This window comes from Rhinoderma darwinii, chromosome 9, assembly GCF_050947455.1.
Source record: "Rhinoderma darwinii isolate aRhiDar2 chromosome 9, aRhiDar2.hap1, whole genome shotgun sequence".
Classification (NCBI taxonomy): domain Eukaryota; kingdom Metazoa; phylum Chordata; class Amphibia; order Anura; family Rhinodermatidae; genus Rhinoderma; species Rhinoderma darwinii.
The window spans coordinates 94,771,272-94,793,314 of NC_134695.1; the positions used below are offsets into that span (position 1 = coordinate 94,771,272).

Here is a 22,043-nt window from a genome sequence, read left to right on the forward strand (position 1 = left end):
TCATTACAGTGCCAGGATGGCTTCAACAATCTGATAAACCCCAGCAGTAAGTGGTTTTTCAAAATCAGACGTGGTCGTCTTGGGCCCGGTCTCCTCGGTCAGTTTTGGTCGCCCACAAATTGAGGTAAAATCATGGAATTATCTCAATGCTTTCCTATGGTTGTTGCGTGACTTTTCCTCCGCAGGGAATCGGTGAGGACGCGTTTGTCACAACTCACGGTTGACCACATGGAGCTTTAGCTTTTTCTTGGGACAAGACCCTGGACAGTCCTCCAAACTGATTACCCCCTCCATTTTTACTTACCCATCTAATCTCGCTCTCAACTTTTCCTTTCGGGTTCTCCTCTGTGGGTCAGAGAGGGAGATATTCTATAACTTTTTGTGGATGATATTTGTCACAAGGGGTTGAAAAGCCTCTGTGTTCTAGGCCTTATTCACACGCACCTATTTCTCGTCCGTGTGCTGTCCGTTTTAACGACGAACAGCATACTGACCCATACAAGTCAATGCGGCTGTTCACATATCCGGTTTTTTTTTTTCACGGTCCGTTGTGAGAGACTCATAGCATGTACTACTCAGACTCAACCCATTGAAGTCTATGGCTGCCTGAAAAAACGACAGCACTCAGCCGACATCCGTGTTCTGTCTGCTTTTTTACTTTTCATTTGCAGAGAAAAACTGATAACACACGGACGCCACACGTACTTTCATATACGCAAAAAATTGTTTTTTTTTTTGCGGATGCATATCCGACACCCATGTCATTAAAGGAATACTCCAGGCAAAACTAATACTGCATTAGTGCAAAGCATGAGGGGGCGGAGCATGACACAGGGCTTCTCCCTCTAGTGTTTTTTGAGTTTGTCATGCTCCACCCTCTAAGTCCTACACAGGCAGAACACATATCAGCTTACACTGGCTATATATCTTAGATAATTGTCAACAGGACCTGATGACAATGTAACGTGAATGAGAGCAGCCTGAGAAGAGAAAAACATACACAGCGCCACATGGTGCAAGATAAACCTAATAGGTAAGGTAAAAGATAGTGATGGTAAGTTATTGCACTCACCTAAAAAAGTTTGTACTGGCAGGTACAACTTAAGATATAAGCAGTAATAGAACAAGGTTGCAGCTTTCAGTATCCAAATGCCGGCATCAATTGTATTGTGCCGCGAGAAATAGTAATTTAAAAGTATATATTTTAGAAAAAAATATATATATATATATATATATATATATTTTGTGTGTTCCATGAAAACTCACACTTATATTTATCAAATGAGTTGCAAAATGACTAGAAAATATAGTCAAGACATTGACAAAGTTAGAAATAATGATTTTTATTTGAAATAATAATTTTCTCCTTCAAACTTTGCTTTGGTCTTGGAATGCTCCATTTGCAGCAATTCCAGCATTGCAGACCTTTGGCATTCTAGCTGTTAATTTGCTGAGGTAATCGGGAGAAATTTCACCCCATGCTTCCAGAAGCCCCTCCCACAAGTTGGATTGGCTTGATGGGCACTTCTTGCGTACCATACGGTCAAACTGCTCCCACAACAGCTCTATGGGGTTGAGATCTGGTGACTGCGCTGGCCACTCCATTACAGATAGAATACCAGCTTTCTGCTTCTTCCCTAAATAGTTCTTGCATCATTTGGAGGTGCGCTTTGGGTCATTGTCCTGTTGTAGGATGAAATTGGCTCCAATCAAGCGCTGTCCACAGGGTATGGCATGGCGTTGCAAAATGGAGTGATATCCTTCCTTATTCAAAATCCCTTTTACCTTGTACAAATCTCCCACTTTACCAGCACCAAAGTAACCCCAGACCATCACATTACCTCCACCATGCTTGACAGATGGCGTCAGGCACTCTTCCAGCATCTTTTCAGTTGTTCTGCGTCTCACAAATGTTCTTCTGTGTGATCCAAACACCTCAAACTTCCATTCGTCTGTCCATAACACTTTTTTTTCCAATCTTCCTCTGTCCAATGTCTGTGGCTTTTGCCCATATTAATCTTTTCCTTTTATTAGCCAGTCTCAGATATGGCTTTTTCTTTGCCACTCTGCCCTGAAGGCCAGCATCCCGGAGTTGCCTCTTCACTGTAGACGTTGACACTGGTGTTTTGCGGGTACTATTTAATGAAGCTCCCAGTTGAGGACCTGTGACGCGTCTATTTCTCAAACTAGAGACTCTAATGTACTTGTCTTGTTGCTCAGTTGTGCAGCGGGGCCTGCCACTTCTCTTTCTACTCTGGTTAGAGCCTGTTTGTGCTGTCCTCTGAAGGGAGTAGTTAGTACACACCGTTGTAGGAAATCTTCAGTTTCTTGGCAATTTCTCGCATGGAATAGCCTTTATTTCTAAGAACAAGAATAGACTGTCGAGTTTCACATGAAAGCTCTCTTTTTCTAGCCATTTGGAGAGTTTAATTGAACCCACAAATGTAAAGCTTCAGATTCTCAACTAGCTCAAAGGAAGGTCAGTTTTATAGCTCCTCTAAACAGCAAAACTGTTTACAGCGGTGCTAACATAATTGCACAAGGGTTTTCAAGTGTTTTCTAATCATCCATTAGCCTTCTAACACAGTTAGCAAACACAATGTACCATTAGAACACTGGAGTGATGGTTGCTGGAAATGGGCCTCTATACACCTATGTAGATATTGCATTAAAAACCAGACGTTTGCAGCTAGAACAGTCATTTACCACATTAACAATGTATAGAGTGTATTTCTGATTAATTTAATGTTATCTTCATTGATAAAAACTGTGCTTTTCTTTCAAAAATAAGGAAATTTCTAAGTGACCCTAAACTTTTGAACGGTAGTGTGTGTGTGTGTATGTATGTATGTATGTATGTGTATATATATATATATATATATATATATATATATATATAAATTTTTTTCTTCTAAAATATATACTTTTAAATTACTATTTCTCGCGGCTCAATACAATTGATGTTAATATATAGAATATATTTATGTTAAAAATGGATATAGGAAAGCGCTACTCAGAAGCATAAGCAGAATGATAATGATCGGTAGATTTACTTTGCAAAGTAGGGCAGCGCGTTTCAACACAGAACCTGCGTCTTCATCAGGCCAATTATTTTTGGCCTGATGAAGACGCAGGTTCTGTGTTGTAGCGCTTTCCTATATCCATTTTTAACATATATATATATATATATATATATATATATTTTTATTTATTTTTTTTCTAAAATATATACCTGTGAATGAGAGCAGGCACAGTGTCCTCTGGTTTGTGCTGTTGGGGCAAACGATGTTGAGAATGCATTTAACATGCCCAATCCTTTCTTTCGCCAAAAGATAAGCATCGTCATATGTATATTGTAGCTGCTTATCCCATCTCCGTATGGCAATCAACATGCATGCTTGACATCTGACTTTCTTCTAGTTATCAAGCTTTTGCTCTAGGGCCCCTGAGCTCTTTTTCTAAGTCATACGTCTTCCTACTGGCAAGGACTGGAGGGAGCTGGTTTGTGGAAGCCCCTTGGCAATTGTCTCATTTTGCTCTCCCTATAATCCAGCCTTGTGATGAATTAGCACTTTTCTAGATACATCTAGGCCGGGTTCACACACAGCGTAAATACTGCAGATTTTCCAATACCTCCCAGGTCCTATTCCTGGGACGTGTGCTATATAATGGGGAGTGTAAAAGCTTTTATTCATTTCCAAAGCCATACGGCCTCCTTGTGCTGCCGTACACACTATCCGGCGTAATATGCACGAATAATACCTCCATAAAATGTTCCAGTTCACTCAGCGGCGATCTTCCAGTATTATTCCATGCAGGTATTTTGTTTTCCAATTATTATCACCCTACTGTTTATTGTACTGGTGTTTGAATGGTCCCACAAAGTTGGAGGTATATTCTTGCACTAGCGCTAAATGAAAGACAGATGGCGCTGTGAAATAGGTAATACCAGGGCCACGATATATATGGGATCTGTATGGAAGGTCACATCCGGCGTCTTATGACAAAAACGGGAAGTAAAAGAAGATGTGACGTAGTGAAGTAATGCTGGGAGTAAATACAATCCTCGTGTACGCTGTTACTATGGTCAATAATAATATATAACTGATAGATTTCTAGAGAAAATGAACATTGTCTTCCTACGTCATGAGAAAAAATATATATAATGTATATTAGCGCTCCATCACATGCATATTTATTAAACATCCTTCTACCCGTTAGGCCAGGACTTCATGGCGTTTAAACCTACATCGGTGTTCAATTGCGATATCGCATGTATGGGAACGCATGACATAAAATGTATATATGCAATGCCATGTGTACGCAATTTCCTGATTGCAAAAAATCCAGTAGTGTTGGATTTTTTTTTTGGAATTATTGCAGTAATCCCATTAACGTCGCCCCCCCCCTCAAGGTGGATCCCCTGGGATCCACTGCGAGACGTTCACACAGAAAAATCCTTGTTTCCATATGCGTGAAAAAGTAATGCGACAATTGCAAGAATTTCAACATGGCTGCCACAAGTTGCACAAAACTCTCCCATAGGGAAACGTTGAGGTTGAACCTTATTGGGGTTTTCCCGTCTGACATTTATGACATAGCCACAGGATAGGCCATAAATGTCTGATCGATGTGGATCCCACCTCTAAAACAGGGCCCCTAAACCCGCCCGTCCTACCTTATGCTGCTGGGCTCCGGCCACTGCATTACGATGGTGACTAGGTTTTCTGGAAACAGCCGAGGGAGTTTTGTTACGCTTTTTCCGTAACGCCCATTCACTTATATGAGAGCTCCAGAGTCAGCGTAGCAAAACTCGCTCGGTTAGTTCCGGAAAACCCAGCCACCTCGTAACTTGCTGGTGACAGGGGCAGAAGGTAGTACGTGGGTTTAGCGGCCTCGTTGTGGAGATCGATGCGGGTCTAACCTCTGGGGCCCGTAAACTATCGGACATTTATAGCATATCCTGTGGATGTCCGAGATGGGAAAAATCCTGTAAAAGGGTTGTTTGATTCGGACAACCCCTTTTCTCTTGCTTGATCCTCCGAGCTGATCGCAGGGGGGCTCCTCCGCTTCACATGTTAGTTAGTTGGCTTTTAGGTTCAGGATGTAGCGCCGTGAAGGTGACCTTACTGGATGAAGTTTTTTTTTCTTTCAGAACATGGTGACAAGTGGTCTTAGAAATCTTCTGGCCATAGTAACATGCTGTCCTTCTATCTTGTCTTCAGCGATTTTATAGGCACAGGTCCAAATATTCTGGATAAGATGTGTGGTCATTTCAGCTGTCGAGTACATTACATTTTGGAGGAGATTATTATGGCTACCTTGTGGTACCTTTCAGATGTGCCAAATTTAGAACAGTGGCTCACGCTGGATAAATTTGGCGCACGTTTAGACATTTCTGTCTAACTTTATGCCACTTTTTTGTTCTACTTTAAACAACCTTTTTGCAGCAAAATGATGGCACAATTTGGTGCATATTAAGCCACATCCCTTTCCCTCTAAACCACGCCCCTTCCCAGAGCTTCTAAAAAAAATTTTTTTTTTTTTGGTGCATTTCACCGACAAATGTGTCCAAAAACTATTTGCACAGGCCACAATTTGGACACAGCGCCAATAGTAAAGATACCCCATTGATGACCAGAGATTAATCCGGTTGTATTTGTAGATATTTACAGTTTCTGGAAATGAAAGGGGGCCGAGTAGCCAAAGGCTTTATTATTCCATCCAAAGGCTGTCATGGCATGCTGGGAATTGTAGTTTTACAACAGCTGGAGTGCCTAAGGTTGCTGACCCCTGGATGATTCCTAATTTTTTACATGTATCCCACGCGTTTCTAATTAAAAAAAAAAATTTGGTCCAATAAATGACGTTTATTACTATTTTTTTTTTTTTTTAAAAAGCCTTGCCAGAGAAAAGCGGTGCCAGATGATTTTCCTCCCTTCATACATGTAAAATGGCGCATTGGCTTGACAGCTAAGTTTAATAGATGACTATTGCATTAAGTCAGTTGCCAATTAACGTAACCTTTTTTTTTTTTTAAGGCCATAACTGCAGCATTTTCTTTTGGGTCTCCATAAAGCAGAAGAGTTCTATGAGCCATCACACCCCAGATTCATCATACCCCAGATTCATACGCACACAACACATCGTGTTTACATGTAATGCCTCATGTCTATATTATCGCAGGATATCAATCATGTGAGGGGGCGTGGCATGATCAGACTGTATTCCAACAGCCAGAGCATTGACCAATGACACTACACTATATGTCCACGAGTGACAGCTTGCTTCCAGGCAAAAGCGATACATCTTAACTCCGCCCCTCTCCCTGACGTCACTCTATACACAACAACAGAAGCTAGAAAGCGGTGAAGACATGGCAGCTGTGTCCTGCCCCCTTCTCGCTCTCTCTTCCTTTCTCCTCCCACCATCGCATCCCTTTTTCGTCACCAGTCAGTTCGACCAATAAGCGTCGCCGAATCAGCCGGTCGCTGTTGTTTTGACCAATAGGAAAGCGCGTCACGTCGCCATCTCCCCTTCTCCCAGGGAGCGCGCCTTGAGGGAGTCAAAGGGCGCGTAGAAGCGGTTCGCGATGCAAGCAGTTGGGGGCGCGCACGGGAGCGGCCTGTGAGGAGAACCAACCGGCACCGGGGGCTCCCCCCCCCTCCGCACCGAGCAAGCGGGAAGCACACCGTATTCTGGACTAGCTCTGTTTTGGTTACCGCCCCGCCGTTTACTTCATTCGTTGACTGGGGCCTTAGGACGATTTCCTGTCAGGACCTCGTTACCGGACACTACAATTCCTCGGGAGCTCAGGAGAGGCCCCACCAGCCCCCCAACACTCACGTTGCTCTATCGGTTCTCGCTGGCTTCCGTTCCCCTCCCCCCCACACTTCCACCCCGGTTACCGGAGGAGGGGAGGAGGGGGAGGTAGGCCGCGGCCCCCGCAGGGTCCATGCACAAGTTCGCGGCCTTCCCTCCCTCCTCCTCCTCCTCGGCACCGGCCAAAACACCGCGGGGCTCCAACAGCCAGGGAGTCGGGATTAAGGACTAATAACAGACAGCTGCCCGTGGAGCAGAGCACACACGCGGTAAGAGCTGGGACATGCTGCGTAGTCTGTGGACGGGACCGGCTATGGAGGGGGCACCGTGCGCTGGGTATATGCCAGTCTTTACAATGTGGTGGCAGGGTAACTTCTGCCCATGTGATGCCCAGCAATGATGTGATGATGAGCAGGGACCTGACCCTTTAAGTTATAGGACAGTTGGTGAGTTGCCTGAGATGTGATGACTGGTACTTGGCCTTCCTTGGTGAATAACTTTTGACAGGATCTTGTGGCAGGTGTTTGAGTAGATCTCCTCCTCTTCTTTATAACCTTGATACATGAGATCTGTTATTAGTATCTATCCTGGGATCTGAGGTTTGTGACTGTTACACAGACTCTGCTGCTTCCTAACCAGGTCCCTATGGGAATTACCCCAACAGTCTGCTCTGTAGGGCTGGTGCACACGGCTGTGTTATAGATCTGTGCCATAATACGACCGCTGTGGGTCTGTACTGTACCTCTGGCTTTATGTAGAGGGGAAAAAATGGTTATCTGCTGCATCACGTCATATTACGGAGGCACAAGTGTTGCTTCAGAAGGATAATATGACCGTGCACGGATCCGCAGTACCTATGAGGCTACATTCAGACGAGCGTGTGCGATCTGTGCGAGTAAAAATGCAGCGTTTTTCCTACGTTTCTTGTGCGTTGCGAATTGGTATCAGTGTGCTTTGCGTGTGGCGTGTGTTTTTTCACGTCTGTGCAAGCACTTTTTTATTTTATTTTAATTTCTATGTATCTGATGCGTGAAACACTGACAGCACACCGATGTCATCCGTGGTTCTCACGTACCCGTAGACTTCAATGGGCGGCTAGGTGCGCAAAAAGTGTAACCATATAGGACATGCAGTGTGTTTTACGCAGCGGACACTCGCTGTGTGATAACAAGGGGCATGTTTGCGTAGCCCCATTGAAATGAATGGATCTGTGAGTTCAACGCACAGCACCCGGCGAGTATTACGCTCATCTGAATGAGCCGTGAGGGCTCTGTGCGTTGCCGTACAGGGTCCATTAGTGATCCAGTGTTGGTTTGTTTGTACTGTGCGTCTCGGGTAGCTCTCTAATACACAGCTGTCTTCTAGAACGCCGGCTCGTGTCGGAGCATATTCTTGAGGAGTCTGTAAACTGGTTGTGGTTCACACTGCTTTATTTTGAGTTCTTCCTGAATAGCAACTTTTCTGCTGCCTCCCCGGGCTGCTCTATTATAAAGTCACACAGGTCGATGTGTGTCAGTCAGAAAGCAGGAAGGGCTCATGTCTTACGTGGCCTTGATGGTATTAGCCAACGACCCTAGTGCATGTTCTACGTATTGTGATCAGGAAATGTATAAACAGATGTCGAATACTTGCGTGTTATCAGCTTGTTTAGGATTTATTTCCAGAGAAATGTGGATTGTATTGACTGACCATTTGAATGGATAGACCTTGAGGATCTGCTTAGATTGCGTCTGACAGCTATTCCTCCCGAAAACCCACCCTCATACACATGCACTCTTTGCTCGGCCAAGAGGGGGGGATAAGCTTATGACAGACACCGTCGGCAGCGACTTCTGTTGAAATCCAATATGCCCGATCCTTCTTTCCCACGACATCTGCCGACTATTGTAGGGTGTCCATTGTGACGAAGGCTGCGCACTGCTGCTGCGTTGTTTAGGTTCGAGCTGTAACGTTATTATAGGCAACCGGTTTTACAGCTCTACTACAATCTACAGGACATTTACTGTAATATATCCAGGCACTGATAGCCTCTCATCAAGACAGAGACGTATCACAAAACTCTGCATGGAGATATCCAGCTTGAATCGGCCACTATTTTTCATGCTTTCTTTTAGCAACCGTATTTCTATGAAGGTTGTAAATGGAGCGTTGTGTGTGGCTAACATAAAAAATTTAAACCCTTGAATGTTGGCAGAAAAACTAAGCAGCTTGGTTTTATCTTCTTCCTGGAACAATCCAGAGTAAATCGCAAGCGCCGTACCGATGAGAGTATGAGATGAGTACAGTGGCTCCTTTACCCAAGAGCTCATCACACGATCGTTGTTCCCTTCAGTGTCCTATCAGTTTTTTGTAATTTTTATTTTTTATGCGGATAGTATACTGAACCACTTACTTTTATAGGGCCGTACACACATGCGGATGGATCAGTGAGTCCGTTCCGCAAAATTATAGAATGGGTCCCATTCTTGCCTGTATTTGCGGCCAGCTTACCTATTCTAGTGTGTGGCTCCGCATAAAAATAAGACTGCACGCGGAAGACACTAGGATCTGTATTTTGCGGCCCGCAAAACAAACTATTGTGTGCATGATACCTATGGCTGCTTTCAGTGGCCGCTAAAGCATGCGTTCATCCCTCCAGGCGACATTGATTCAGATTTCCGGTAGTGTGTGTTTTTATTTTTCCTCCTTGGCCAGCTGACTTGTTACTCATGACCCAAGAGCCTTCGACAGGTTGGCAGCCCACTTGCCCGTTAGATTATCAGAGGATGCTGAGGCAGGCTCTTTGTATTCCTATTGCATATATTTCCCTTCTCTTTACTGTACTGAACGTTTGACAGAGAATGCTGTATAATAACCATGTTCGCTGCAGTTGGCTGGCGCGTATGTTTTTGAGAGCAGTGCAGTATTGTCACAGGAGAATTATTATGGCTGCCTTTTGAGTAAGGTGTGGCTGAGGTGGAGATGTGGTTGTACGTCGAAAATAGTTTTCTTGTGTGTGTGTTTAATGTATAAATTTAACGTTGACTTTATGTGGGACTTCACGTGCAGCGTTATTATGAAAAACACCAAAACATTGCGTTTGTCCTGGTGTTTCGTGTTGCGTTTTTTTGCACCAAAAATGCAGCAACCAGATGTTTTCTGGAAGTCATGGGGGGGGGGGGGGGGATATAGAACACACTCAAAACATTGAATTTTTCTCTTTGTTTTTCTTTTTTAGGCGACGTTTCTTCTTTTGTCTTGCGGTTTTTTTTTCTCAGTGGCATTTCTTCAAAGCTGCAATAAGGCTAACTTTAGTGGTTTTCTCCAGCATGTAGTGGTGGTTTTCCCCTATATGCCTCAGTAATAGTATTAATGCAAAGACAATAAATGGAATAAAACTGGGAATAACAACAAGAAAAGAACATGTGTGTTCTGGTTACAAGCAAGTAGCAGCAGCAGAAAAAGCAAATAAGGTTTTAGGGTGCATAAAGAGAGAAAAGCCCATAATTCAAATGGAATATTACCCCTCTATAAAACCCTTGTAATTCCACATCTCGAATATGGGATTCAGTTTGGGTTTCACATTGTAAGGCTGGGTTCAAACGACCTATTTTCAGGCGTAAACGAGGCGTATTCATTTGAATGGGTTTGCCGACGTACTGTGCAGACAACCTGTCATTTACGCGTCGTCGTTTGACAGCTGTCAAACGACGACGCGTAAATTGACTGCCTCGGCAAAGAAGTGCAGGACACTTATATACATTATATGCAGGACACTTATATACATTATATGCAGGACACTTATATACATTATATGCGGGACACTTCTATACATTATATGCAGGGCACTTCTTTGCAACGTAATTTGAGCCGTTCTTTATTGTAGTCAATGAACAGCAGCTCAAGATTACGGGCGTCAAAGACGCCTCGCATAATACGAGGAGGAGCTTTTACGTCTGAAACGAGGCAGCTGTTTTCTCCTGAAAACAGTCTGTCTTTTCAGACGTAAAAGCCTCTCATCGTGTGCACATACCCTAAGAGGATATAGTCGTTCTGCAGAGGGTTCAAAGGTGGGCGATTTAGATTAATAAATGGGATGGGGAGGTCTCGAGGTACAAACACACTGGGCGGGTATACTGCGTAAAAGTACACAGCGTATTTGTCCTCCTATATAGTACCAGCAAAGTAAATGGGATTTCAAGTAGTCTGATCTACACAAAAATTAACCTGTGGCACATGTTTTAAAATCTGCACCGTGTCAATTTATCTTGCATTTCCGTCTTCGAATTGTATCTGTCAGGTTTGTGTTCTTCCTTCTTTTTTTTTTTTATTTTTATAAACTCGCCAAAATCCCCAGCGTAAAACCTGCGTCTGTTTCAGCATCAGGCTACATGCACACATTGCGGAATATGATGCATCAAAATCACTTTTATGTTTTAATGCAGATTTTATGTTCAAAAAAACAATGTGCGAGATTCAAATCTGAGACAAACACAATATAAATAGATCTGCTGCGGATTTTAAAATCCGTACTGCGGGTCAATTTATGTGCAGAAAAAATTCTCTAACATGTAGATAAGATTACTAGAAATCTCATTTACTTTGCAGGGACTGTATTATGTTAGGCCTCATGCACACGACCGTAAAAACTCCCGTTATTACGGGTCGTAATTACGACCCGTAATAACGGGCTCATAGACTTCTATTGGCGACGGGTGCCTTCCCGTTTTCTCACGGGAAGGTGCCCGTGCCGTTGAAAAAGATAGAACATGTCCTATTTCAGGCCGTAATAACGGCACGGACAGTCCATAGAAGTCTATGGAGCTCTCGTAATGACGGGTGGCTACATGTGTGCACCCGTCATTACGGCAGCGTTGCTAAGCGACGTCAGTAAATAGTCACTGTCCAGGGAGCTGAAAGAGTTAACTGATCGGCAGTAACTCTTTCAGCACCCTGGACAGTGACTACCGATCAGAATAAACCTGTAAAAAATAAAAAACGTTCATACTTACCGAGAACTTCCTGCTTCCTCCAGTCCGGTCTCCCGCCCGTTGCCTTGGTGACGCGTCCCTCTCGACATCCGGCCCGACGTCCTGGATGACGTTTCAGGCCATGTGACCGCTGCAGCCAATCACAGGTCAATCACAGGCTGCAGCGGTCACATGGACTGCCGCGTCATCCAGGGATGTCAGGCTGGATGTGAAGAGAGGGACGCGTCACCAAGGCAACGGCCGGTAAGTATGAATTTCTTTAACTTTTATTACAGAAAGGGCTGTCCCTTCTCTCTATCCTGCACTGATAGAGAGAAGGGGCTGCCGATTAGTGCAGTGCTATTTTGCCGTAAATACGGGTGGAATACGGGTGACACCGGACCCATATTTACAGGCACGGGTCCGTAAATACTGGTGCAAAACGGGTCGAATACGTGTGACACCGGACCCGTATTTACGCCAGTATTTACGGGTGGGAAAAAATACGGTCGTGTGCATGAGGCCTTAGAGTTGGCACAGAATAATCTGCACGGCATAATACACATCCTGTGCATGTGGCCTTAAATGTAAATTGCTCATAAAAACCTCATGTTCGTATTTTACCTGCCGAATTACTTGTGTTAACCTGCTGTTCTGATGCAAATTTTCTGTTTCTGAATAACGCAACGTGTGCATGTAGCCTAAGGGTATGTTCACACTGCCTATTTTCAGCCGTTTTTGGGTCCGTAAACGCCCAGAGAAGTGGCTGAAAACACGGGGGCTGAACGCCTCCAAACATCTGCCCATTGATTTCAATGGGAAAAACTGCGTTCCGTTCCCACTTAAACAAAGTGCACGTCACTTCTTGAGCCGTCTTTCATTGGGTCAATAGAAAAACCGCTCAAAAAAACGCTTGATTCTTTAAAAACTGCTGAACATCAGAGGCTGAAAACAGCTACGTATTTTACAGCCATTTTTTGTTAGCTGTGTGAACATAGCCTAAAAGCGGCTTTCATACAAATTCTTGCATTGTGTTATCTGTGCTCTAAACTCAGATCTTCTGATTATGTTCACACTGAGTGTTTTCGGCTGTTTTACGGACCGACGGGCCGTTTTTCCGCGGCCATTTTGAGAAACGGACGCGTAAAAAAACGGCCGCGAAAAAGTGCAGGTCACTTCTTGGGACGTTTTTGGAGCCGTTTTTCATAGACTATTGAAAACCGCTCCAAAAACTTCCGTAAAACGCCTAGATAATCACGAGTAGCTTAAAAAAACGTCTGAAAATCGGGAGTATTTTCAGACTTTTTTGAATTGGCGTGTGAACATACCCTGACTGGTTGGGAGGGATCTTAGGAAATTGGCGGAAACTCCCCTTAGGCCTTCTTCACCCTGCAATTATTTTGATTTTTGGACTTGCGTTTTTAAAGTCCTGTTGAGAAGCCTATGGAAAAAAACATCAAATCTAGAGTGTGCTGTGATTTAAGAAAACAAAAAAATGGCACAACACCCCGCCCCCCCACCCCCGAAAAAAAAGGGCCACAAACTAAGGCCTCATCCCGTAAGTAAGGGTCCTTTGTCACATGTATTCGACCCGTATTTCAACAGTATTTACGGACCCGTGCCCGGAAATGCGGGTCCGGTGTCGCCAGTATTCCACCCGTACTTAGAGAAGAGAGAAGGGGCAGCCCTTTCGAGCAGAGTTTCCGCAGCGATTTGAAAGTAAAAGTTCATACGTACTGTTGTCTTGGTGAAGCGTCCCCCTTGACATCCAGTCCGACCGCCCTGGATGACGCGGCAGTCCATGTGACCGCTGCAGCCTGTGATTGGTCTGTGATTGGCTGGAGCGGTTACTAGAGGAAGAAGCAGGTAAGTTAACTTTTAATACTATTAACTCCAGCGGTAGTCCCTGTCCCGGGTGCTGAGTTACTGCCGATCAGTTAACTCTTTCAGCACCCTGGACAGTGACTATCCCCTGACGTCGCCTAGCAACGCTCCCGTAATTACAGGTGCACACACATAGCCACCCGTAATTACGTGAGCCCCATAGACTTCTATGGGCCTGCCGTTATTACGGCCTGAAATAGGACATGTTCCATATTTTTCAATGGCACGGGCACCTTCCCGTAAGCATATGGGAAGGTACCCATGGCCAATAGAAGTCTATGGGCCCGTAATTATGGGCGTTTTTACGTTCGTGTGCGTGAGGCCTAAAAGGCAGTGTATTCAGGCGTTCTCATTTTACTATAGACTTTTACTTTTTAAAGTAACATCTGACCGTGGCCATACACATTCTAGTTAATGGGCCAATTGAGATGTTAAGTGTTTGTTTTGTTTTTTTGGTTTTTTTAATTTTCATGGACATCCGTCCGTAATGAAAAACAAAATCCCAACATGCTCTATATTTGCCAGTTTTTCATTCTGCTATGATCCATGGAAGTCAATAGATCTGCGTGAAAGAGGCCACGAGGATGCCATGCGATCCATTTTTTTTTACTGATGATTGTCTGGAGACACTTGAGAAGTGAAACCAGGAAGTAGAGGCAGAGCAGTGTGGTCCTGAATGAAAACCTGGTCAGAAGCCAAAAATACACATGAGAAATATCTCACAATGCTCTCTCTGCTATAAGCAGCAGAAAACCGTTTTTGCGGTCATGTGACCATCCTGGGGGGTGTTTTCGGTGGGTGTGCTCAATTGTCCCAATTCTTCAGTTTTTCTCTGGGACGTGAAACGGCAATTGCAGAAAGCACTGATGCAATATTGTCAGTTTTCTCACTAACTGGACTCAGACGAGTTTAACAATGCTCGTCTGAATAAGCCCTTACCGCCACATCTGCAACTCACTACAGTTCTACGAAACCGGTGATCTGCATATGAGTGCTGTGTGAAACTAGCCCAAGTCTTCCTTCACATACGTGTTTTTTGTAAAAAAAAAAACACGCATGTAAAAAAATGGCAGCTTTTTTTTTTTTTGTTCGTGTGTAATGCCAGGTTCCCACGTAGCGTAAACGCTGTGTAATTTCTGCAACATAATTCTGTGCGGAAATTCAGCAGCATTTACAGTAGCCGTAAAGTGGACGAGATTTAGAAAATCTCATGCCCACGCTACAAAAAAAATAAATGCAGCGTAAACGTTAATAAATTGACCTGCGGTGCGGAATTCCGCAGCATGTTGATTTTCTGTTGCGGGTTTTCCCCATTGAATCAATGGGGATGCAAAACCCGCAACAGAAAGCCAAGTATTGCGACTTTTGCAGCATATTCTCGGCGATTACGCCGCAAAAGCTGCAGCTACGGAAAAAAATAAATCCTGCTTACATAGAACTCTCTCCTTCCTGCAGTCCAGCCTCCTGGGATACTTCATCCCATGTGACCGCTGCAGCACAATCACAGGCCGCAGCATCACATGGCCTTCAACGTCATTCCAGGAGGCCGGACTACGTGCAGAGAAGATGGAGGAGGTAAGTGTGAGGCCCCAGGCACTCGACCGTAAAAAATCTCCGTTATTGCGGATGGTAATACGGTCCCCAATTTTGAACCCGCCCAGTTCTATTGACCGCGGACACCTTTTTCGTATTGCTACGGATAGGCGTCCGTGCCGTAGAACTGTTCGGGAATTATGGAGCATGTCCTACTTTTCGTATGGGAGCACAGCCTGAAAACGCGTTCGGCGGCCGACCGTGCCCACAATCGCGGGCCTTGGTTACGGGCACGGCCGCGTGCATGCTGCCTGAACGTTTGTTTCCCCTGAAAAAATTCAGTCCGAAAAACTTAACCACAATGTGGTGCGGTTTTTCAGATGGAAGGTATTGCGGGTTCCAGATCGGATACACGGCATGATTTTTATCTGACCCATTGGAACACTGCCTTAGGGTTTTAGTACCTGTGTTTTTACATGCATTTTTTTTTTTTTTTTTTTTTATTGTGGCGTCTAACATTGCAAATCACGTAAATGAAAGTTTTTTTTTTTTTTTAAATTCTGAAAACATGTCAGACTGTCAGATTTTGCTGGTTACAACAAATTACACCCTATTCATTTTCTATGTCCGCGCCATAAAAAGCCGTACGCTGCATTTGGCTGTCTCTGGCGCTTCCATAGAGCAGAACCGATAAAAACAAGGGGACATATATGAAAACACAGAAAAAGGCCATACTTGCAAATGGACACAGCCAGGTCAGAAAATGCTGATGAAGGAGTAAGCAGGTGCTTTAAATAATAATAGCCACTCCCACTGGTCTTGAGGGGAGTGGTATGTGGTGCATGGGATGTGTAGTAAGAAATAATAAATGAATAGTGTGTGTGTGCAAGTGTAATACTATGAGTGAAATATAGGGGGCAGTAATGAGTAAAGTGCCTCAATAGAAATAAAATGAAAATAAATTCATTTTATTTCTATTGAGGCACTTTACTCATTACTGCCCCCTATATTTCACTCATAGTATTACACTTGCACACACACACTATTCATTTATTATTTCTTACTACACATCCCATGCACCACACACCACTCCCCTCAAGACCAGTGGGAGTGGCTATTATTATTTAAAGCACCTGCTTACTCCTTCATCAGCATTTTCTGACCTGGCTGTGTCCATTTGCAAGTATGGCCTTTTTCTGTGTTTTCATAGAGCATGAATGGAGCGACAGTGCGCATGAGCATGTAACCAGAATACCTCTTAACAAGGTATTTGACAGCCACTCCGTGTGGCCTTACCCTAACACATAATTTATTGCTAGATTAGTTATAACCCTCAATGGCAGTTATCGTTATATAAGCATTTCGCCTTTTTTTAAATGCTGACATAGTTACTGCCATTACTAAATCTCGGGGTAGGGCATTCCATAGTTTGACTACTCTAAGGGCTTATTCAGACGAACGTTATATACGTCCGTGCAACCCGTGCGTAATTATCACGCGCGTGGCACGGACCTATATTAGTCTATGGGGCAGTGCAGACAGTTGCGTGATTTATTTCGCAGCGTGAGTCCGCTGCAAAAAAGTCACGACATGTCCGTTCTTTGGGTGGATTTCACGCACCACTCACCCGTTGAAGTCAATGGGTGCATGAAAATCACGCATGCCACACGTAAGCACTTCCGTGGGACGCGCGTGATTCGCGCAACAGATGTGAAAAGGATGAATGAAAACGGAAAAGCACCACGTGCTTTTCTGTTTACAAACATCCAAACGGAGTGTCATAATGATGGCGGCTGCGCGAAAAGCACGCAGCCGCGCATCATTCGGGTCTGACACACGGAGCTGCTAAGTGCCTTTTGCGCGCGCAATACGCAGCTTTTTTTGCGCGTGCAAACTCACACGCTCGTGTGAATCCATCCTAACTGTAAGGAACACTTTCCTTTATTGATGTCTGAAATCCATATGCAATGAATGTCCTCCCCATGTTTATAAAAAGGCATGTTGACACATGCTATTTTTTTTTTATTTTTTTTTTTGGGATCTTGCAAACAAAACAATGGCGATCTGAGATCAAATATGCCACTAACTGCCTGGGAAAATGCCAAACCAACCCCTTGCTGCAAATTTAAGAAACGCAACTGACTTAAAAAGCGCAAGATAAAGAAAAAAAAAAACACTGAAAAAACATGCAATGTTTGCAGTGCATTCAGTATTTCCTGCTAAGGGTTTGTGCACACCTAACGGAATTGCTGCAGAAAATTTCTGCTGCAGAAATTCCACTGCAGAAATTTTTTTAAGTTCAGATTTTTCTGCGTTTTTTCTTTTAATGCTGGGAGATGGTGACATCTGCCCTGAAAAATGCAGTAATTCAGTCCACTTTCTGCAGCAGGAATTGACATGCTGTGGTACGAAAAATGCGCCCCGCAGGTAAATTTCTGGTCGATATTTTACGCAGCGTGTTAAATGTCACCCACTTTGCTCCTACTGTATTCTGCTGCGTATTTTCCGTTGGCAATTCCGGAGGGAAAGTACACAGTAATTCCGTTACATGTAGACAAGCCCTAATACTTCCAGCTAACATCTGGCCGCAGTTTTTGTTTTTCTTTGCTGAAAAACCCGCTAAAAAAAAGCCAGGAAAATGTTACAGAAAACAAAAAGAAAAACTCTTTACATGTGACTGCTAGAGAGAGCAGAGTTCAGAGCTATGCAGGATCATTGAAAGTGAGTGGTTGGTACTCGAGCATGCGCAGTACCGCTCCATTCACGTAGGGGTCTCAGGGATAACCAATCTCTGGATCGGTGAAGATCCCAGTGGCCGGACACCCATCGATCAGACCTTCATCACCTATCCTGTAGATAAATGATTATGGGAAGACCCTTTAAAAGACCTTTAAAAAAAATGGCGCCTGTGTGATTGAGGCCTTAGGACTTGTACGTACAAGCTCTGAGTTGTGTGAAGTTTTAATGTGGCACGCATAGCAGTCTGTTCCCAGGCTGTACCTCTGTATTCCTCCAATTTCATATAAAAACAGAAGAACCTGAAAGAAAAAATAATTGCTGCATGTTTGTAATACGGATGTATTTCTGGAGAGAATAGACACACTAATTTGGTGCTGTATGCAGACTCCTTAGGGCTTGTCCACACATCAGAATTGCTGCTGAAAATGTCCGTAGAAAATAGCGGAAAAACTGCTGCAGAAAATGATGTGGATTTTGCTGTGTTTTTCTCAATGACCTCTCCTCTGAAAAACACACGGTTTCCTATGCATATGATCTTGGATGGTATTTCACTCCAGCGCGTGTCTTTAGTGAATTTTCTCTGATGTTTTTGAAGTTTTGATGCACAGGGCTCTGCTATAATGCAGTAGTGCTTTGTACATAGTAGCTTGTTGCTAAGCTTCCATATGGCTTTGTGCTTGTCGTGACCATGTGCCTAAACTATTCTTTGGCTTTTAGCCTCTTAAGTGTACTGGTTGTGTATTGGTACAGCTCCATTCTGCACCATTACTTATTAATATTATAGACACGTACCGAAACGTTCAAGTTGTATAGAACCTGAGAAACTGAGGTGATACATGGTGGAGCGTCTATAATTTTTTACTACAATGTTTCAATAAATCTGGCCATGTTGAGTTTTGACACTGCTCGTTTCCCAGCGCAGTGGTTAAAGGCTATGTAAACCTTTTTGAAAGGGAGATAGATATGTATGCGTGTGTGTGTGTGTGTGTGTATATAATATATATATATATATCACACACGCACTCTCACGCACTCTCACGCACTCTCACGCACTCTCACGCACTCTCACGCACTCTCACGCACTCTCACGCACTCTCACGCACTCTCACGCACTCTCACGCACACACTTTCCCCTATGGCTCTGCTGCTTGATTCCATTAGGTATCTGTGAACTTGCATAAAAGACTGGATCAAGCTATTCTCCCTTCTAGGTATTCATGGGTATACGAAGATTAGCTAAATAAAAGGGAACCGTTCAAGCTTGCCCATTTGGGCTGTTCTAAGTCGTTTGCATTCTAAGAACTAATCCATATACCAATGTTAGTACTGACAATTTGTGTCATCACCGCTAGTAATTGTTCTGTGTACACTTGGCAAGACGGAAACCTTATTACAACACAAGTCCTCCTCCATAGACCACAAAACAACAAAAACAAACCTGGTTTGAAAGAACAGTCACTTTATGATGGATAATAATCTCCATCCTACTCCCCTTTATTCACTTTTTCTCTACCCTGTTTATTTAAAAAAAAAAAAAAAAAAAAAAAAAAAAAAGGAAATAAAACTGAAAAAAATTAACACAAGTATTTTGGGTTTGAGTAACTTTTTTTTTTTTTGCGTTTTGTTAGGCGCTGAAGTTTAGTTTTGAACCGGCATAAAACATGAATTGGCTCCCTGTGTTTGTAGGAGGAAGCTGAGGTCGAGAACTCCGCTGTAGCGCTGACCTATGGTGTTTTTATACTAAACCATCTTCTCTCCTAAAAGTAATGCCTATGGCTTTGTTCACATCTGCGTTGTGGCATTCGGTTTAGCGGATCCGTTGAAATAAAAAAACGCAGAGACCGACTGAATGCAATGGAAAGTTAAAATTCTTGTTTTTGACGGATCCGTTTACCGCTTCTTTCTGTTTGTGTCAGTCTGTCATCCGTTATATTCTTGCTTTCATTTCTATGGCACTCAGGCTTCGTTCATATTTGCCGTTGGAACAGGACCCTGACAGACTCAAATGGAATCCATAGGTTCCCGTTTCCATCACCTTTGATTTCAATGGTGACTGATCCGGTGCCAATGGTTTCCGTTTGTGTCCGTTGTGCAAGGGTTCCGTCATTTTGATGGAATAAATGGCGCAGTAGACTACGCTATTGATTCTGTCAAAACGACAGAACCCTTGTGCAACGGAAACCATTGGCACAGGATTTGTCACCATTGAAATCAATGGTGATGGAAACGGAAACCTATGGTGTCTGTCAGGGCCCTGTTCCGATGGAAAGCCGGAACGGAGCCCTAGCGCAGATGTAAACGAAGCCTTAACCCTGCGCGTGTGCAGATAAAATAACGGATCTGTTAAATGTAATGCGTAACTGATACAAATGGATGGCATATAAATTTGTATCCATCATCCATTGACTATAAAATGTTAACAAAATAAACAAACAAAGCTCCTTTCCGCAGGTTTCTGTCACTTTTGAGCCTAACGGAGCACAACGGATGCAAAAATAAAACCCATTGAAATAATGTTTTGTTTTTTTATGGAAATGTATACTTCCGTTCTTATGGTCCTCTGGCTGATACGCTAGAGCGGAAGCCACAACGCAGATGTGAACGCAGCCTTGTGCACATGTTTGGCAACACCGATCCAAAGTAATCTATTGTACATGAGGATCTGTATTTGCATGTATTTTCAAATTCTTTTTTTTTTTTTTTTCATACAAACGTATACTTCTAAATCAGGGGTCTCAAACTCGGCCGGGTAAGTGGGCCGCATATAGAAAAAATGGGAAGTTGACGGGCCGCATTACTTTTAAATTTGATACAACCAAAAATTATTATTAATCAGTTATTTGAACTACAATAACACTATATTACTATAATACTACATTACTATAATGCCGCAGTGCCCTCGGTGGATGCTGCCGCAGTGCCCTGGGTGGATAATGCAACACACCCCTAGATAAGGCCACAGTGTCCTCTGTAGATAATGCAACACACCCCTAGATAAGGCCACAGTGCCCTCCGCAGATGCTACCACAGTGATGTCAGGGTCTTGCCCAGAGCTGGAGTCCCAGAGCAGAGTCGCTTCTAGCACACTAACTGCAGTAGATTTGTGACTGCAGCTCTGGATTTGTTTGGAGCATGGGACCTGATGTTACAGTACAGTTGTGACTGCAGCACTGGATGTGACTGGAGTATAGGATATGATGTTACAGTAGAGTTATGACTGCAGTTCTGGATGTGGCTGGAGTATAAGACATGATGTTACAGTAGAGTTGTGACTGCAGCTCTGGATGTGACTGGAGTATAGCACATTATATAATAGTAGAGTTGTGACTGGAGCTCTGTATTTGTTTGGAGTATAAGACAAGATGTTTGCATCTGCATCTACTGATCTTGCAGTAGAGTTGAGTGTAGCTGTGGATGTCTCTGGAGTATAATACATGATGTTACAGTAGAGATGTGACTGGAGTAAAGTACATGATATAATAGTAGAGTTGTGAGTGCAGCCTGGGATTCCAACTCTGCTCCTGACATCACTGTCCATATATGGACAGAGATGTCAAGGGCAACCCCAGAGCTGGAGTCCCGGGCAGAGCGCTAGTAGGCTCTTCCTGGGACTCCAGCTGTGCCCCTGACATCACTGGGACTCCTGCTCTGGGGAAGCCTGACATCATTGTCGATGTATGGACAGCGATGTCAGAGGCTTCCCCCAGAGCAGAGCCTTTACTAGCGCTCTGCCTGGGACTCCGCTCTGGGGAAGACCCTGACATACTGTCCATATATGGGCAGCGATGTCAGGGAATTCCACAGAATCCCGGAGCAGAGCCTGTACTAGCGCTCTGCCCGGGACTCCAGCTCTGGGGAAGCCTCAGACATCGTTGTTCATATGTGGACAGCGATGTCAGGGAATTCTAGAGTCTCGGCGCAGAGCCGATACTAGCGGCTCTGTGTCCCGCGGGCCGCAGATGACAGCCCCAGGGGCCGCATGCGGGCCGCGTGCTTGAGACCCCTGTTCTAAATGAATACCACTAATTTGGTGTTGCAGCCAGTCTATTTAAAAAAAGTGTCCACAAGATTGGGGGTTTATATCTTTATTTGTTCATAGATTAAGAAATCCACCTC

General features: G+C 43.9%; 2 protein-coding genes across 7 annotated transcripts in view; one reads left to right on the forward strand and one right to left on the reverse strand.

Moving 5' to 3' along the window:
* Positions 1-22,043, reverse strand: part of RPL13 (ribosomal protein L13) — a 257,531-nt gene that overhangs the window by 39,926 nt on the left and 195,562 nt on the right. The gene's annotated exons all lie outside the window — the stretch shown is intronic.
* The window catches only part of ANKRD11 (ankyrin repeat domain containing 11), a 215,510-nt gene continuing 199,799 nt past the window's right edge, over positions 6,333-22,043 (forward strand). For all 6 annotated transcript variants that reach the window (XM_075838584.1, XM_075838582.1, XM_075838585.1 and 3 more), the window contains exon 1: positions 6,333-7,091. The gene's annotated coding sequence lies outside the window, so the exon portion shown is untranslated. The remainder of the gene's footprint in view (positions 7,092-22,043) is intronic.